The sequence below is a fragment of the Pseudonaja textilis genome, chromosome 7 (assembly GCF_049901715.1).
Source record: "Pseudonaja textilis isolate UNSWEBS1 chromosome 7, rPseTex1.2, whole genome shotgun sequence".
Taxonomy (NCBI): domain Eukaryota; kingdom Metazoa; phylum Chordata; class Lepidosauria; order Squamata; family Elapidae; genus Pseudonaja; species Pseudonaja textilis.
This window is the reverse complement of record NC_141996.1, coordinates 47,889,681-47,903,955: the sequence shown is the minus strand read 5'-3', so window position 1 is coordinate 47,903,955 and position 14,275 is coordinate 47,889,681.

Sequence of the window (14,275 nt, the reverse complement as noted above, 5' to 3'; positions counted from 1 at the left end):
TTTGAAGATCCATAGGGGAAACTAAACTAAATGCTAATAATTTTATTGGAAATGTGCATGGAAAAGTGGATTTGAAAGATTTGAAGAAACCAGATGGGCTAAACTGGATTTGGGTTACATGTGACAGATGAAAAAAATGAAGCAAAAGAAGAAAAGCGATAGAAGGGGAAGAACAAACAGAAGAAAAGATAAATAAGACTTTAAAATCTGCACAACTGGAAAGGTGTAAACTGGAAATTATAAAGACTGAAAAACACAAATCTATAACACTTAAAGACTAGAAATTTAGGGGACTTGGAGGAATAATTTTGGGATTGACCAAATTTTATTAACAATTGATTTTTTTCCGGAGTTTTAGATATTGGGATACTGGAATATTAGAGGTATATTAACTTGGTACAAAATGACTCAGCAGGAGACAATAAAGTTCTATGAGGAAATGTTAGAAATGGTGACAAAGAATTATAAGGAGTTGATGAGAATATTTAAAGATAAAGATGTGAAAGTAGAAGGTCCTCGACAAACGGAGGGAAAAGATGAATATAACACACAGAAGACAAATGAGAAATTAGAAGAAGTGGTGGAGGAGACAAAGCAAAATAAACTACAAGAAGATAAAAATAAATTACAAGCAGATAAAAACACTGAAAAGACAGTAACAATAAATATTAAAAATCAAATAGATAATCCCTTAAGAGATTACAATAGAATAGAGAAAAAAGGAAGATTTTCCAAAAACAATGAAAAGGTTATGGATGGATGTACAAAAGATGCAGTAGAAGAAGATAAAGGGTAAGGCAGAGGGAACAATTAGTCTGTGCAAAAATGCTAGAAAGACTTATAGGATTCCAAGAAAGAAATATAAAAGAATCACCCAAAAATCAATAAATGATGAAATTCTAAAAAGACTGAGAGATGATGGATAGAGACATAATACCTTGCAATATAGTAATTACATTAAAAACCAATAGACATAAGGAGAAAGTTTAAATTGGAAAAATAGTAGCAGTAGCACATATATAGATATATAATAGAATTTATTTTAACTATAAATATATTAAGATTAGGAGGTGGAAGACTAGGGTAAGGTATATGGGGACTGATTAAATTTAATTAACAACTGGTTTAATTGGTGTTTATTATTGGTGTTTATAGAAAATTGAGATATTGAAAAGGTGGTGGAACACTGAGTGATATTTATAATATTAAAACATGAGTGACTTAATGGGTTAATTAATATATTGTATGAAGAAATGTTATTGATGTTTACACATATTTTTGGAGAAAGTGATAAAAATCACAAAGAGAGAATAGTATTGTTTAACGATAAGGAGGTTAATATAGAAGAATCCCAAGAAATGGGAAAAATAAAGAAATAAGTACAAATTGGAAAAAATAGTATAATATATATTGATACATAAAAGAATATATCATAGTTATAAGGAGCATATCAAGGTTAGAAGTTGGAAGATAAAAACTCTGTATATGTAATTGTATTATTACTGTCAACATTGTGTGAAAAATATATTAACCCTGTCATTACACTGTCCACAAAAAATGTTGGTTGTTAAATAAAACATATGCAATAGAAAAGAACTAAAATCACAAAATATTAAGGATTTCTTTATAGATAAAGAGATAGGATTGGCGTTCTGTGCCACTACACATTAATCTGTATGCAGCTCAACATGCAGCTAAACCCACCTATCCTCCAATCAAATAGGCCATGTACGTAGATTTGAATGCTTTATTGAAAGAACAGGATATTGTGAAATGGAGGAAAATAGGAATACATGCAATGAGAACCAAATACAAGATAGTATTGAGTTACTGCTGAACATAACAATTAATAAATACAAGTAATTTAAATCTCACTAGTGATGCTCTATGTGGGATGTGGGTTTGTCTTTGGATGACTATGTTCCACAGATTAAGATGGATTTTTCTTTGTGCTCCTGCCTTCTCCAAATAATATTTTAAATAATAAGCAGTATAGATAACAGCATACAATACAATAGTCTGCATCGAGTGGCTAAGAATCACTCTCAATATTTTGAAACCCAAGATCAGTACTCAACATTTTTACAAAGGAAATGGAGTCTGGCTTGCCAGGATGCACTTGTTTGTGTGGACTGATGGGTAAAATGGGTTGGGTTAGCTTCAAACAATATAATTGGTATTTGTCTCTCTGGCCACTAGATGGGGCTAGAGAGCAACAACAGTATATAAAGATCATATGTTGGGGCATATGGTCCCTCTGACCACTAGATGGGGATAGAGAGCAACATCAGTATATAAAAGTTATATGCTGGGGCATGACAATGGAAGAAGAGCTAATTTGTTGCATTTTACAAGAAAGTAATAAGTTACTAAAATTGTTTATACTTGTTGAATTAAAGGCGGAAGTCATTTCTTAATATATTTCTTTTCTTTTTCTTTACTTTAATTCACTTTTCTTCCTTTTCTATTTCTTTCTATTTTCTATTCCTTTTCTTTTTTATTCTTTCATTTGTTTATATTAGCTTTTATCATAGTAATTATCACTATTAAAAACAAATTAGTTAAAAGAATAAATAACCATTAAATACATTAACAATATTGAGGGGTAAAACAATCAAAATGTGAAAAGTATTCATGACGCATACACGGAGAAGTAACATGCAAAGAGGAAAAAGAAGGAGAAGTGGGAATTAAGGTAGAAATAGGAATCAACAAAGAAATAATATTTTAAATAATAAGCAGTATAGATGATAGTATACAATAGTCTGCATGGGGTGGCTAAGAATCACTCTTAATATTTTGAGACCCAAGATCAGTACTCAACATTTTTACAATTAATTGTATCTCTCAAATTACTGTAAGGTTTGAAATGTAACATCCTATGCAACCATTCAAATACCTAGGCCCTTATTGTGTAGAAACTGTGTTTAAGTAACATGTTTGGAAAACATAAAATGCAAAAATTCATTGCTCTCTCAAGATTGTGATAAGAAAGGTAATTACAGGGAGATGTGTTAGGAATCCCATTCTCTATCTTACTATTCCCTCCAATTATACCATACATTTTCACATATAAAATGCATCATTTTGTTGTTGCTGATTAATTAATATGCAGTTAATGAAATTAATGTATTACAGATTGGTAAACTTTGAAACTGACTTACATGATTGGATTACATTTATTTGTTAAAATTGAATTGACTGTAGAGGTACCTATTCAAACTTGGTTATGAAAACTATCACTCTATAATGAGTTTGTTAATTCTATATTGGCTGATGTCGCTTCCATTTTGAAAGCAATTATTTTAGCTCTTATAACTATTAAGACTCACATTAATATTTTTGTGGGTCTGAAATTGCAGTAAACTAGTCTATTAAAATGTGGACATTGTCAGAATATCCACCCAACCATATGATAGAATCATATTACAATTTGCAATATTGTATGCGATGAGACCCAGGACGAGCCCCTTTTTCAACATGGTGCCCACCTTTAGGAACATCATCCTGTAGTATAGTTTGGCCTGATTCTTCTGATATTATGAATGACTCTGAAGACCACTGGAAAGCCTTTTCAGTTTTTCCATTAAATGTGATGTATTGATTGCACTTGCCCATCTGTGTTAATATGCTTTTAATAATAGTTTTAGTGGGGTTGTATGTTTTTGTTGTTTTATTTGTATTGCTTATTGTTTTGTTATTATTATGGTTTGTCACACAATCAGCTAGTCAGTTAGAATCCAGACTCTGGATGTGGCATTTTTATGCACCTTGAAATCTTTCCCAAGGACCCAGGGTAGGCAGATGTTTGATGTTGTTAAAAGTATCATTGCAGGATGTAAGTTGTTCCAAGTAAAGCTACTTTTTACAATTAATTGTGATTTTGTTAATGTTTTTTTTTGAAACAAATTTTATTAATTTTAACAAGAAACAAGACAAAACATCATCAAATACTAAAAAAAAACGCTTTCCCATAGATCTTTACAAAGCAGGTAACACATTATTTTATATCACATTTTTCTAATTTATCTCATTTCAATGTAAACATATAAATTTCATTTTTACAGATTTCACATTATTTCTTTTTACTCTTATTCAATAATGTTACTTTTCTAGTTCATCTGCTATTCAATCATCACACTTCTATTTTCCTCTGACTTATTTTAGCTTTTGTTTTTTGTTTTTTTTAAAAAGAACAAATTTTGTTGACTTTACAAAACATACAAACATTCAAGGCATATTAAAATAAAGAATCTTTCTGGAGGAACCAATAAAACGTGCCAAATGTAATATGTGCATTTACATTATCTGCTCATCTTCATATCCTATCCCAATTTCTCCTTTTCATTCTGTTATCCAGATTATATTTCTTACTAATCAAAATTTTTTGCCTTTTAAAAAAAACAATAGACAAAACATACATAACATAGAACATAAAAAACCTCATTTCTGAAAGCTGCTTAATCCTGGGTTAAAACTCTTCTCACAGACACAAATTCAAAAACAATATTTACTTTATATGTCAATCCATATCTTATTACCATTTTCAATTTTCTGTATAACTTCTTCCCTCTTTTATCTTTCTTAATTATATTTTATTTATCTTATCTCAATACAATTCATAGTACTTAACATTTTTTGTCTGTTCTTTTACAGTTATCCATTCATCTTTTTTCTTTAAATATACTCTCCTGTAGACTAATTGGAGTAACACCTTTAACTCTTTTCCCTAACTTCACAATACTTAATATAACACTTAAATTATATTGAGATTCTGGTTAGTATATTCTAAAATTACACACACACAAAAAAACTTTATGAGAAAAGCAAATAGGCTAAAATTACAAAATATAAGCCTATAACCCACCAGGAATACCATAAAAGAGCAAATCATACATACTAATACACATTCTACTCTGAATACACATAGAAAATCACACTTTTATGTACCTTCCAGAATCCCTTTTTCATTTAAATTTACCCATTGTCTCTAAATAGATTTTGTTTCTTAGAGTCTTGCTTCCCAGCATTAAGGTTTTTCATCCCCTTCTTTCTCATTTGTTTATTTTTCTCCTTGCCTTTTTAATTCATCCAAAAGCAATGCCATCCTGAAGAGAAAGATTTCTTCAAAAACAACCACCCAAATATTTTTAATCAAGAGTAATTCCAAAAGAATTCCAAAGTCACTAAAAAGTCCAAATGACTGTTTCTTTCAATACTTTTTTTTTTTTACCCTCTTCAATTTCTCTTTATGGGGTTACTGATTGATCAAAAGGTTCCCATTAAAATGTATCTTTCTTTAAAATTTTAGGTAGTCTCCTCCTTTTTCAAGCTCTGCTCCAAAAAGTTTTTTTCCTCTCCCCCCACTTACAACAACAATTTCCCTTTAAACGCTCAGAAATCCATACCTCCAATTCGGGCTTTCCAATTTCTGAGGATGTTAAGTCCAAAGTCCAAAGTCCTTTCTCTGATAATTTTCAGGTTAAAATATCTTCGGTGCCCAATGCATTTTCCAGTTCTGCATTTGATACTTCTGTGGGGTGGGAGAGTAAGTAGAAAAAAAAAGGTTTCCCTTAGCAGCTTTCTCCACCGCTGTCTCTCTTCTTAGGGATACAATGTATCTTTCAGGCAATAAACAATTCCACTCCAGGGTTTTAGAAGCTGTTATTTTCCCGGTACAGCCAACACTTTCACGGTTTAAATCTTCCTTCTCCTCCTTCCTCCAGCGCAATCTTTTCCAGCTGCCAGCTTCTTTGTGGCGGCCATGACTGACCGCCGCTACACCGCCTTGAGAAAAGGAGGTTAAGCTGGGTGAGGAGGGGGTCTGCGACACTCCCAAACCCCTTCCCAGATCCTCCCTATCTTCGGCTGCCTCTACAGGGCAGCCTTATCCTCCAAATCCATCTGGATCCGAGGCACCAAGACGGCGAGCACAGCAGGGATCGCGAAGAAACGCAAATCCCTGCTGTCGCCGAAGCCTGGCAACCCGGAAGCCTCGTGATTTTGTTAATGTTGATGATGTTAAAGTGTTTTTCCAGAAGTTCTGAAATTACACCAGTATACCTATTACTATCTTGGCTTTCTTTTTCCCTTCATTGTTCTACTTCTATTTGCAGAACTTTATATTTTGTGATTTTCTCCAGTTCTTTCTCTCCTGTCCTCTCCTCTCCTCTCATCTCCTCTCTCTGTCTCTCCGGGTGTAATGTCTGCTAACCAGCCTTTTTCATCTATCTTATTATTAATACACAAGACTGCCTATTTGGTGAAGTACTCATATAAGTTTACTTTATTACAGCTGATCTTGAGAGACAGATATGATTTCAGTTCCTTGAATATGGTAAAATAGTTTTATACTGTTTGTAAAACTTAACACGAATAGGTTAAGATCTTATTGGTCTTTAAGATCCAAACACACAGGCACCCTGTTCAGTTATTGAAAAGAAGGAAGTCTGGTTCATTGACATTGCTGTTCTGGGCAATGTTAAGATTGAGGAAAAGCAATTGGAAAAAAATTATGAAATATCAGGATTTGAAGATCAAAGCTGAAACTTATGGAAAAATAAATCTCTTTATATCAATTATAATTAGAGTCCTTGGATACCTAAAAGTCTTCCTCAAAATATTTTCTTCAAGCCTTGAATTTTTTAAACCTGAAGAAACTAATTTTACGACAAACAAACAAACAACAAATGAAGCTTGTTTGTTGGAATTGCCTATATTCTTAGAAACTATCTTAATAATTCTAAAATTCTTGGTTATGATTTGAATAATTAACTTTCCACCAGTCACAGACTGGTACTCTTCCTGTAAATCCACCCCCAAATAACTATGGTAATGATGCACCATCTTGATGTGGTTGTGGGGCTTGTGTGCTCTGAGAAAGATGAAAGGTGGTCAACCATACTGGATGAGCTCATCAGAAGAGCCAACATTTGTCTTTCCCAGGTCCTTGGAAAGAACTTGATGGGTGGATAGAAATACAGAACCAAGCTAAACATATGGCTCACTTGTGCAATCAATTATAACAATTTCAATCAGTAGCGAGGAAATAATTTTTAAAAATATTCAGGTATGATTAGAGCAGGTTGATGGACTTTTAAGTCCTACCTTTTCTTGTAAAGAAGGAAGATTTAGAAACGTAACTCAATGAATCAAAGACAATTCTATAAACTTTCAATACTTTGTTGGGCTTTCTTTAGATTTTTTAAAAATATCTTCACTTTTTAAATGAGTTTGGGTCAATTTTGTATTAAAATACATGCAATTGTTACTGCCTTCCCAGCTCTGTCCCTTGCATTTGAGACTATAATAAAATTTCAGCTTCATGATTGGGCACAGGGGGAGATAGATGCAGGATGGGGGGAAGGAAGAAAGTATTCTTCATTTCATAAAATGCCTGAAGCATAATCTCACTGTCACTATTTTTCATTGTAAATGATGAAGTTGAAAATAGAAGTTGTATTTAATATGAGGCTACTGACTCTATCTTTTTTACGTTTCAGTAACTGGGTAAAATCTTCCTCCTCCAAGGTTTTTTTTAGGCTGTGAAAGTCATTATAAAATGTAAATGCATGCATTGTGAACCAAATTTGAATTACAAATACATTGTCTGGAGTGTTGTCTGAAAAGTATGCACATTCTGTTCATCCTTAACTAACATCCTATGGCTATGCATAAGATTTTGTCATAAAATGGTTTGCAATATTTCTGGTAGTTTTGTTGAACTGGAAACTAAAAAAAGAAAAGAAATATAATTTAAAAAAACTGTGCTCTAGGGTAAGCAAGTCTACCTTTATTTTAGAATTATTCAAGTGTGAATATTAAAACTATACATTTAAACTACTACAGCTCTTGAACATTCTAGATTATCATGGGTGTAAAGGCACTAGAAATGCAATAGTTTTTGCTCCACTTATATTAACAAAAGGTACAAACTTTATTAGCTTTGATAATTAATTTTACTTATCTAATCTTTCAGCCATTTCCAACAGAAGTCATGCAATGACAGTTTCTAATATGTGTCCATAAAATTACTCCAGTTTTGTAGCATTGTTGAAAGAAATATCCTTCTGGGTTCAGTTCCAAGTGGGGAAAAAGACACTGGAAACATGGAGGCTATTTGGAAAGATGGTTTAATGGTGGACAGCAGGACCACATGGCTTGGAGCTCCAAAATGAAAAGGAAAGGATGATCACTTAGTTCAAGGTGAGAAGGTCAAGAAGGGAAAATCAAGATGCGGAGAGACCCTTATATAAGCTCTGTTGGGCCCCACCTTAGTGTTTCCTGTTCCTGTGTAAGAAATGTATCCTATTGGCTATCAGACTCCCAGGGGCGGGGGTCTTAGCTAACTTTGTAGGCTTTGTCTGGACCACATGGCTCCACCTGAGTGTTGGCTGATACAATCTTCCCAGGCCAGGTGGTGAAATGGGTAGACCCTTTATTTTGTAGAATACTCTGGCCTAGGTCTTAATGGTCCATTAGCAAAAGTGTGGGGGCTGAGTTTCTGCTTCTCTGAGTTTCCACTTTACTCTTTTTAGGCGAAATATTCTGCCTTTTTAATATTTCCCAGGATATTTCATTTTTCTAGGAGAGGGGTGGATGCTAACTTCCTACAGCATATTTATTTCATATTGGTATCTAGTGAACAAAAGTGAAAATGTATGCTGATTTTGTGATTATCCACTTACTGTTAAGTGTATCCTGGTAGTTTATAAAGCAGGGTTGAAGAACTTTTGTCCTGAAATATTTTAATTTATAATCCTTGGCAAATTCATGAACAGTGAAAGGTGTTTAGAACTGTAGTTTGATGACATTCATAAGCATTCTTAAGTATTAAAGGATTGCTGTAAACATTTTGGGAGGAAATGGTTTGTTGCCAAACAAATAACTGCAGCTGCAATTAAAATATTGTGAAAACATGTTATCATTTGTTAATAATGAATATGTTGATGAATTCTGCAACCTTTATCTTTATTGTATTTTTAATAAAGATCAATTTTAATTAAGTCCTGCATATTTGGCAGTTATTTTGACCTGTGAAGGTCATACAATTTGCTTTACTCACAGAGGAGGGGAAGCTGATTTTCTATTCTATTCTACTTCTCATAGGATCCAATCTGGGTCAGTCACTGGGACCAGTGGTTTTGTCTTCTGAGCTTTCAGATTTGTACTGGAGCCCATCTTCAGGGAACTTCTTTTTAGTGGAGTATGTTCTTTAGTGAGTATGTGTATGGTATGTATATGGTGCCTATTGTATGTGGCTTTTTAGATGTTGATTGGAGTGTTGATGGCTGGTTGTTAAATTGTTGACTGTTGTTTGCTTCTGCTGCCAAGCTCTCACCTCCTAAGTACTGGAGGAGATTTAAGACCCCCAATAAATTTATACTCACAATACAAAGACAAGTCTGGTGCACAATTTCAAAGTTTTATTGAAGAAAAGAAAAGTGGTTGTAAGCGCGGCCTCCAAGACCCTTCTCATGTGGGTTGAGTACAAGGAGAACAAAATTCCATATTCAAACAATACATTTTTCCCCATGCACAAAGCACGACACACCTAAGAGGCCCTCCCCCCACTCTCTTATTTTCTTACATTCTAAGATGAGCTAAACTATAGGCTTAAGGGTCAATATAACGTTGTTTTCTGTACCTCGGTGTCTTACCTTGTTTCACTGCTGGGCTTTACCTTGGGAGGATGTCCGTTATCCTATTTGTTGCCTAGACCCCTGCGGATCTTCCTGTTTTCCAAGAAGATTGTAACAATTCATCATGCACTTATAACTGAACGGATTTTGGGTTTTAGGGTGGGGGTTTTATATGTAACAGAAAGAGTAAAGAGGAAGCTAACAGAAAGAGTAAAAAGGAATCTTCTAGCTTAACCATACTTAAACTATGTAAAATCCTATTACAAAAGAGTAACTTATAATACTTTTCTCTCAAATCCACCCTTTTCTTTTTCTATCTCAATTACTCTTTTATACTTATAAGAGTTCATAATTTCTTACCCCTTCCTTTATTTCAGGTGTAAGCAGGTTTTTGTACTCCGAGTCTTCTGTTTCTAACTTTTGCCTGCCTACTTTCATTACTAACATGGTTTCCTTTTTCCCATTCTCTATTGATGTGGTTATTAGAGTCATACTGCTCTTAGTTCTTTTTATTATCATTTGTATGAGAGGAATCAAACACGTAACATCATCAGAGCCAGGAATCCCAAGATAGTGAATTTAACTAATTCTTTCCAGTTTTCAATTTTTATATCACTTGGTTGTATAGCTCTTTTTGTTCTGACCTGATTAGCTAGATCATCATACACAGCCAGTTCCAACAGTTGTTTTTGTCTAATGGGGAAGAGGAAAGGCTTGGCTTGATTATTCCCAATATACAAGATCCATGCCACCTCTTAGGTAGATATCCATAGGCATACTTTCCACATATCCAATACATACCTTCCAGAGCTACTGAGTTCAGAGTGTCACTTTCAGGATCCTTCAAATAAGCCATTTCAGTTATTTCACTTAATACTTCCTTTTCTGAGATTCCATTTCCTCCCCACCAACTGTTGTTGTTCCATACAGTCAAGCAAAGCATGTCTCCTATTGCTACCCTTTTATATTCTTCTTTTTCTCATAACACACTCTATCTTACACCCAATACAACATACACAATCAATGCAATGAAAACAACAACAACATCCACAAACTGTAATGACCCGGTGTGTGCTATAAATATAACAAAAACCAAAACGTAAATAAAGGTCCTTTAATGCCTTCAACTTGGCTTCACTGCCTTCACTTCTCTTATGCAGATCTCACACCTGCAACCCATGAAGAGGATCGTGGCCCTCTCTTCCCAAGTAGACCACATTTTTCCCTGATCCTCTCCTCCCTGTGCGCCCTAGGATGGATAGGAAATGGGCCTGGGTCCTCCTCTGACTGGTCAGCTGGCTTCTGCCCTTCCCCAGCCTCCTCTCCACCTCTGGAGCCACACTTCCACTCCCTGTTGGCTGTTCCTCCTCTTCCTCAGAGTCAGTCTCCACCAGGGGCATGACAAACACAATTAATTACAAAACCAACACATCCAGGAGAACACGCAATGGAATCTGCTCAGTTGTAGTCTTCTTCAGCTGTGGAAAGAGCATAGGCAACCATTCTGCTCTGAATAGAAAAACACAAAAGTTAATCCAAGAGTGAATATTACCTCTCCTATAGGTAAGCGATTGTCTACCAGTCCACCAGTGGATCTCCTTGATGAAATTCCCCCTTCCACTCCTTTGGGGTTGGTACAGGCCCTTTCACTTGGTAATGAGTCCATCCTTTTTTGCAGTTTGAATTGCAGTCTCAGTGGTCTGCAGGATAATGAAAGATCCTTCCCAAATTGGAGTCAATTTCTTGTCCTTCCAGGCCTTTATCAACACCCACTGTCCTGCTTTATATTGGTGTACAGCAAAGTCCAAGGGTGGTGTTTGTGCAAGAATGCCTTTCTGTCATAAAAGAGAAAAACATCTGGACATTTCTTGTACATATTTTCTGATCATTTTGTCTTTTAATTCAATTCTTGGTAAACCTTCTCTCCACATATATGGTATCCCAAACAACATTTCAAATAGTGATATTCCATATCTTTTCTAGGTTGAGTTCGTATTCTCAATAGGACTTAAAGGAAGACATTTAGTCCATGGTATATGTGTTTCCAATATTAATTTGATCTAACAATACTCTTGACACCACTGTTGCTTTACTAAAGGGCATTACTAAAGGGAAAAGCTTCAACTCACCCTGTGAGGTGGTCTACTATGACTAATAAATATTTTACTCCCCGCAATTCTGTAAAATCCACTAGAATACACTGAAAGGGTCTTATCACTGGTGGCACACCCATCTGTTGTTTTCTAACAGCTTGTCTGTTTACCTTTTTACAAATTAAACATTTGTCTATAATTGATTTTGCCACAGGGTATATTCCAGTATAACCATAACATTTCTAAAGTTCATTTACAATAGCTCAAATTCCCCAATGACTTCCTTCAAGTAGTTTTTCCATCACATTTCTAGTAATAGCTTTATTTAAAACTTGTCTTCCATCCATCAGAAACCATCCCCCTTCCTTATCCTGTCCTGTCCCATCATTTTTCATCTCTTCTCCCTCTTTCTGCATTTGGCAGAATTTACACAGAAAGGCACTCCTATCTCCCCTAATCCTCATCCTCATCCATCAATTGATATACTTCCTGTTCCTTTTCTCTTTCTACTTCCTTTTGTGGACAATTTCTAGCAAAATGTCTATCCCTTCCACATCTAAAACACTGAGTCCTTCTTCTCAGTCCACATTCCTTTTCCTCTGCCTTGCCACATTCTCCATGCAATCACTTGGTATTACCTTTCTACCCACTTCACCACTACCACAACAAAAACCTTACAATTTACTGTTTCTTTGTAAGACAGGGAATCAAAGTACTATCTCCTTTTAATCTGGGATGGGTGTCAACACACAGACATTCACACCAACTTTTTACCATCAATATACTCACATATTTTAACTGAAATCAGACTACTTGCACAAACAATTTCATACAGAAAAATTCATTTCATGCTTTCTCCAAACAAACCAGTTGTAATTTTTTTTAGCTAATGAGCTCCATTTTCTAAATCTTTTTGTATACTTTTTTGGAGGGTCTCATCCTCCAGGTTTGGAAATGATTACACACAGACATATTCATGTACACATAAACAACATTTCCAGACCTGGGGAGGTTTGTTCCTTTAAATCTCCACTTTTTCTTTCCTTGGGCAACTTGTAGTTTGTTCTCAAAGCAGTGGGAAAACCCAAGGAATGGTTCCAATCAAAAATGTGATTGCAGCCCCTGACCACTGCCTACCTGTTTCCCACAGCCTTTAGCCCAAGCTAAAAAGCCCATTTAATTCTCTGGTTGTCCAAACATGTCACAGGTATGTTTTGTTTTGAGCTGCAGCTGCCCAATTGGGGCTATTCACAGGTAAATATACTTTTCTTCCATTCAATCCCATTCAGTTCTGCATGCAACTGTTATAGATGCACATCTAAGAACTTTTAAGAGAAATCACATCAAATTGATCAAGTCAAATTGTCTGAGTCTTCCCATATCCCAGGTATATATGTTTGGCCCAAATAATGTCTCTACTTCTTCCGCTACTGCATGTCGTTCCCCCTGTAATTTCCTTATTTGTTTCTTAAAATTTCGGATGGTATTTCTACAGTACTGTTAGTTACTTTTATAGCAAGTTTCTCTTTCTTAGGCTTAGCACAACAACTACACTGATTGCCCATCTTCCCGCTCAAGAGTTTTCCTGATTATGCTTTCCTGTGAGGTACTTGATTTTACAGCCACTCGATATCTCCGACACCAGTCTGCTTCTCTTCAGGCTGGCCTTCCGCCTCACAGGAGTAAGGAACTGCAATCTTTCAGGTCTGCACTTGCTCTGGACTTCACAAGTAATCCTGGAACACAGTCCAGCACACACACACTGCTGTTATTGACAAACCTCCCACAATCGCTCTCTTGAACATCCTGGTACAAGTGTGCATTCCCTCCTTTGGGACAACTTACCAATGCACCAGGTTGCCTGGTCCTCTTAGGACCTCAGTTGTTGTCTCTTGCCTGCTCCTTTGATATTGTGGACCAGAGTTGTTAATTTAGATTTGGCTCAGGGCCCGCAAATGGAAGCTCTATCTCAGATTACTCTTGGCAGTTGAAAACAACTGGCGCGCTCCCAGAGTTACTGATAAGACCGTCCAAATGACACCCTCAAGCCTCATGTTGGGCACCAAGATTATGAGATTTAAGACCCCCAATAAAGTTATACTCACAATATGAAGACACAATTCTTTTATCTCAATGTCTATAGTTCTTTAAAAGATCTGAGCAATCAATTTCCCATTCATCAACAATCTACAAAATCAAATTAATCATTATGATCATCATGGGACATTTAAAAGTTGCAATTTATGTAAAGAGTATTTTGGAAGTGAGAAAGAAACTCAGGACTTGAAAGAAAAGATACACTGCAGATTTTCAAAAACACATAAATATCCACATGCACTGATTACTTGAAGTATGGGACATTTTACAGTACAAAGAAAACATGTAAAATAAAGAATTTTCACTGTCAAAATTCTGATGGTCAATGGAATACATTCATTCTGAGGAATTTTGATTTGAAAGACAATGGGTAGTTTATTTTCTATTATTCCCCAAATCAATCTTACTATTATACTGCCCTCTGCATGGAAGAAAGCTGAAAAG